The sequence below is a fragment of the Adiantum capillus-veneris genome, chromosome 17, assembly GCF_014529385.1.
Source record: "Adiantum capillus-veneris isolate H3 chromosome 17, ASM1452938v2, whole genome shotgun sequence".
Classification (NCBI taxonomy): domain Eukaryota; kingdom Viridiplantae; phylum Streptophyta; class Polypodiopsida; order Polypodiales; family Pteridaceae; genus Adiantum; species Adiantum capillus-veneris.
The window spans coordinates 53317730-53323671 of record NC_140947.1 but is presented as its reverse complement, the minus strand read 5'-3'; the positions used below and the strand labels follow the sequence as shown (position 1 = coordinate 53323671).

The following is a 5942-nucleotide window of genomic DNA, read 5'->3' as shown; positions in this document are numbered from 1 at the left end:
CAGAATGCATAGTAAGATTTCAAGAGCTCGTCATTTGCCCTCTCATTACCAGCGTAAAAAACCATACACACAAGACAGCGACAGAACAATCAACTCTAGGTTCCAAAAAAGCTCTAAAATGAGACTATGAAACAGTCATTGCCATGAATCTAGAATGATACACTTACACAGGACACACGTTCACGGTGCAGGTTGTCTCTCTCTTTCTCTCTGTCTCTCTCTCTCTCTCATAGCCTCAACCTCAACGCCAGGTTGTCTTCTTGTTGCTGCGCAATCAGTCTGTTACAACTACTGGAGCTAGTCAAATGTAGGGAATCCTGTATCAATTCCAGTATGCACTGTATGCTTACTCGACGCTTTAACTTCTCCAGCGGTTCTCAGCTTGTCATGATTGAGGTTGAACAAGGCCATACATAGAAGGGCATGCATCTCTTTGTCCAGATGTTAATGGAAGCGGCGAGCTCAGATGACTGTCGAGCTTCAAACATGTGTAACTTTCATGGAAAGGGATGGATTTAAATTCAAGCACGTGAACATTGTGCCTACGGATCGGAGAAGGAACACATTTTGACTCAAGCTACCAAAAAATTGATCGAGCTTCTTATGATCTGCAACCTGCTAGAAATTGATTGAGCCTCTTATGATCCTCGAGACAATGCAGGTGAGATGGGTATGGTCGGATGCGGTATGCATAAGCCAATCAGACAAGGAGAAAAAGGATCATGAAGTAGAGCATGTGGGCAATCACTACCAGAAAAGCAGGGATTTGCTATGTGCTGCAACATGGCAAGGGGGTTTGAGCTTTTGCCAAGCCTGATGAGGAAATCGCTTCAGATGCTTCAAGTTTTGAGTGTGCAGATCGTGCTTCTTGCACACCACCCTGGTTCATCAGGGGGTTCTTCCCCCTTGGGTCACTCACTTTCATCCAGATCTATCTTTAGAACGATGCCTCTGCACAATTGCAGGCATAATGTTGGTCGATACAAACAGTAGCGGGTGTTTTTGTTGCACGCGTGAGACCACTACCATCTCATTTCTTTTACGACAGTGCTTATCACAACATGCACATGTTCACGTTTCTCGGTACGAAAACTGCTCAAATCAATTAGTACAGAGAGGGAAACTTTTGTGTCTACTTGCTCCACACTTTACAGAAGTTCCAGGAAAAAGCCATTAGTACTTTGTGGATGACTTGGGTTATTCCTTCTTACTCATGCTAAAATTCCAGATACCAAAGGCCCTTGAGAAGGAATTGATGGCTGAAACAGAATTTGAGCTCACAAAACAAACAGGGATTAACCGATCGATCCGGAGATTTCCTGGTGCTTCCCGAAATGGTTAGTAGATCCAATTAGTAATGCACAACCTGCTCACAATTTTCGTGAGTCTTTCTATTTTTGACCATTTGCATCAGTATGTATTTGCAGTTGCAAGGAATCTACAACTTGTCGTATGGGAAATTTTGCAACGGGATTGTTCAAACGCAGAAGATAGAATGCTGTCGGTGTTGAAGCTGTTGGGAGTGGAGAATGCCTTTCAAGTGAGGACAGGCAAGTCTTTAAATGCCCAGCTGCTACAGTTGGCCAGGCGCCTAGGAGACAAAAGGAGTACAGAATATGAAAGAAAATTGCTGGTATACTTGACCGTGGTAGATGGGCTCGGGAATGCAATACCAGACATGTCATGGATGCCTCGTTTTGAGATACAAGAGGGCTCCTGGCAAGAAGGTGCACGGATTCTAGTTCCTAGATACTGCAGAGTTGATGTGAATTATAATGAGTTGGAGCCGGAACTGACTTATTGTGACGTAAGTGACAGGGGAATGCTTTGTCTTTTCAAGCCTTGTCTTCAAGAACGGAGTCCTACTAAATTCGCCTCTTTAACATGTCCAGCAAGCAAAAGACAGGCCGTCTGACTCAGCCAGTCAAAAGCTCCAGGGGCTGAATGTGTTGGGCAAGTATGAAGTGGGCAAGAATATTCACGAGCTTGAAAGCTCGGGTGATTCGATCATCAAAAGAATGTTCGAATCAGACGTTCAAATTGGAAATGTGTTAATTGATTTTTATGCAAAGTATCAGTATTTGTGGGGAGCATATTCCATTTTTCATAACATGATCGCCCATGATGTTGTTTCCTGGGATGTAATCATAACCAGCACTGTAGAAAATGGGAGTTGTCTGGCTGCCCTCAAGTTTCACAAGAAGATGGCAAGGGAGGTCACTTTCCCTAATAAAGTAATCTTCTTGGCCGGCCTGGGAGCATGTGCCTACACATGCACAACAGTAGAAGACAGGTGGACACACAGAATGATCGTGAAGAGCAGACCGACACCACAGTGAACGCTTCAAGGAATGACACCTATGAGGGAGAAGACCTGCTGCTCCAAATACAATAACACAAGTACGAGGGCCAATATTGTCAAAAACCCGCTCACATTCTAGAGAGGGCAATGGATATAACTGGAGGCTGACAAGGCTAGAGAGTCTGAAAACAAGTGCAAGATCTAGAATCATTTTTGGAAGCAAGATCAAAGACTTCTATTGCAGCCAACCAAGGTAGTACCGTTGTCTCTTGGAACACATACCTAGACGAATTCGAGAAATGCCCAGATTTATCCAATAAAGAAAAGTGCAGTTATAAGCTCATTGTAGTCAACTACTACAAGACTATATGACCATCAACTCTATTATCCATAGTGTCAACCAAATACTATGACAACCAACTAATGTCATCAATACCCAATAGTGGGTGCAGAACTAAGCATGAATCAACACGCAACACTTGGGATGCCAAATGGGTGTTTCCTTAATGATTAATTCAGCTTCTGCTTGGAGTTGCTTCCTAATGGGGCCATGGTTTCTTTATAGCAACGCTAGCCCTTACCAGCAAAGTGTTGCATCAAGTGGACGGTCAAACACTCCCTGTCAATTCTAATTATAACTCCATGGGTAGGGAGTGGCAGCCCTTTCGTGGATATACAGAAAATCTTCGTTTTATTGAGGTCTTTGTGGGGGGCCTGTCACCTTCTGTAGGGTGAGGTAGACATTTTTAAATTTGAGTTGTGGTTGATTGTGTCCATTTTCTAGTCACTTTTAAGTTGGAAGGGAAACACCGCAATACTACAGATGATTTGAAGAACTGTTCTAAAGCCCAGTCGAGGAAGCTATAGTCATGAGTACTCATGCTAGTCGCCACATCCAATCTAGAGGATTTGTATTTGTTACATTTGTTAAAGAAGCATCATGCATTGCTACAGTTAGACAACATTATCTAATCATCTATGTCAAAAAAGTATGTTCTGAGTCTATCCTGAGTTCATTTATCTCTTTTGAATTGTAGAAGAGCATGTTCTGAGTCTATACTGAGCCCATCAAGAGGAAATTTATCTCTTCTGAACATTCAAAGTCTGTTTTTCTTATACCTTTTTTGTTGGTTTCCGACCAATTAAAACCTCTGCCATTCTACAGGTAGAAACCGAAGCTGCCTTACAACCCCCCAAAAGAGCAAATGAGGACATGCTTGACATCCACTCCTAGACTGCTCTCACATGCGTAGGATACAACCAAGGCTGCATCAGTTGTAGTATCATGTCAAAGGGCAAGCCATTTATTGTACTTAAAGATGAAGCTGCTACCTCTACAAATGACACTGTGAATACTTCTTTGAGCCATCCAAGTCCATGCCACCAACCATGGCTACCTGTGCTCAAAATGTAGCTACCTACATCAGTTGAACAAAAGCTATCGGGAGAACAAAAGCCTGTTTTTTATCCAATTCTCAGTTTTGCTGAGTTGATGAACTGTACATAGGCTGAGCAAACTCAAAAAATTCAATGACCACCCAACATTATAATGATATAGAGTCTAATGGCATCTATTTACAGGGAGGATGAAGAGGCGGAAACTTTTTGGAGATTGACCTGTCAACTTTAACTCAATTGGGGCCTGCAAGGGAGACTAAGGCTTCTCTCTCTTCCTATTCTCAGAATTCCCTCTAGCCTCCCTTCCCATCACAAGTTATCACTGAGCAGTCTTTTCAAGGTATTTCAAACATTCAGACTGCCGTCTTCTCCTTTATCCACTAGCTCTTGTGAAAATGCATGGCCTACACAATTTCTCCACCATCATTTCAAGAAAACCTTCCACTTATTCTCTTGCCAATAGCAGCCCTTTCCCTAGTACAACAATCTGGACAATCAGTCCCAAGCAAAAGAAATCCAAACAATGAGGAGTCAGCGCTACACTACATACATACATACAGATAGATGTTAAAGATTCATCACAACAGTAATAAAAACTTAACTGTAGGCGTGAATATTGCAGAGCTTCAAAAAATCCCACTTCTCTCTCTCTCTCTCTCTCACTCTCTCTCTCTCTCTCACACACACACACACACACACACACACACACACACACACACACACACACACACACACACACACACACACACACACACACTTCTACACCAAGTAAACGAACCTGTAAATAACATAGATGATGAGAGAGACAGAGAGACACCTCTTCAAAATCGTACGATCCCTTCCTCCCTCTCACAACCTCGCTATCAACTGCAACAGAGAAAAAGTGTACACACACACACACACACACACACAATCAAATTTCCACGCTCAAAATGCACCCGAACCACCAAACAAAAATAGAAATTTCATGCATGCCCTCCACCCAAAAAGAAAAAAAAAGGTGAAAGCTCACTTTGGCATTCTAAAAGAATAAAATGGAAGAAAAGTGACCCATCAACAACTAAACAATAGAAGATTTCAATCATTCACATGAAAAGGTAGGTCCAATCACTTCATGTTGAAAATAATATAAGATGAGCAAGGACAAAAAAAAATAAAGAAGGCAAAGTCTTAAAAAGCCTTGTAAGGCTATGAAATGAAAGGGACCCATTTGACAAACTCCATCAATATTTAAGATGGGTCTCCATCGTTGGCACTGAAAACATTGGAAGGATGCCTAACTCAGCTCAACACTAAGGCTTCTTTTAGAAATCCAAAAACCTTACTCGGCCACTCCCCATTGGCGTAATACCCTATGGCCATGTTAGCAAAAATTCTCTGTATAGTCCCTGCCTTACGGCAGTTGCCAACAAAAGAAGGGACCGTTGGATGAGATAAGAGCCCATGCGCATTTACAACAGCTACAAATAATTACCTCCAGTTTTGTGACGTCCGCACTAGTGCCTTCAAGCTTCTTCTACAAACGAACAGACAAACATTGTGAGAAATTGAATTTAACCTCAAAATGAGAAGATAGCCTCTCAGAGACAAGTGCGGCCCCACTATTCCCATGTTATCCACTATTTACTTGCTCTCTGATCCTCTCTTTCCCTGTAAAGTCTTAGCATGAAGAAACTATGCTTTCATCCCCACGGCCTCGCTACAGTGTTTGATGGGTACTTTCCTTTCCCAAATTGATGCAGCTATAGCGGAGCTACGTTTCGACTACATCCAAAACTTGGCGTCCCCAGATTTTGTATCTCTATCCCCATTATCAATTGTGCTACTAATAACTACTTTTGCAACATGGTTGCGACGACTTGAAGCCATTCTTAGCAAGTGAGAGTAAGTTGGCGCGACAGGGAGCATGTGATCAAAGCAAGGCAGGGACATGATGGTAGCTATGGTGGGTTGCAAATGCAACAAGTACAACAAGTGCCAAGGTCATTGCATCCCATCGTACTGCTCGCCATCATTAGAGGTAGGCAACAACAGGCAAGAGGAAGGTGAATGAGTACAATAGAACGACACTTCCACGCAACCATCAGATAAAGAAGACATTGAGAGCCGCCCAGCAGATCGTGGCCACTAAGAAAAATTACATCCAGTTGCAATGGGAGACGGACGTCATGGATTTGCTAAGCATGTTGGCACCCTTTCCCTCACGGCTAACCTCAAGAGCTTTGTCAATGGGAGCTTTGTA

General features: G+C 42.7%; 2 pseudogenes; both read left to right on the top strand.

Moving 5' to 3' along the window:
* The first annotated feature begins 466 nt into the window (after positions 1-466).
* Positions 467-2330, top strand: LOC147437259 (uncharacterized; annotated as a pseudogene).
* Positions 2331-2725: 395 nt separating this feature from the next.
* Positions 2726-3536, top strand: LOC147437258 (uncharacterized; annotated as a pseudogene).
* Positions 3537-5942: the final 2406 nt, after the last annotated feature.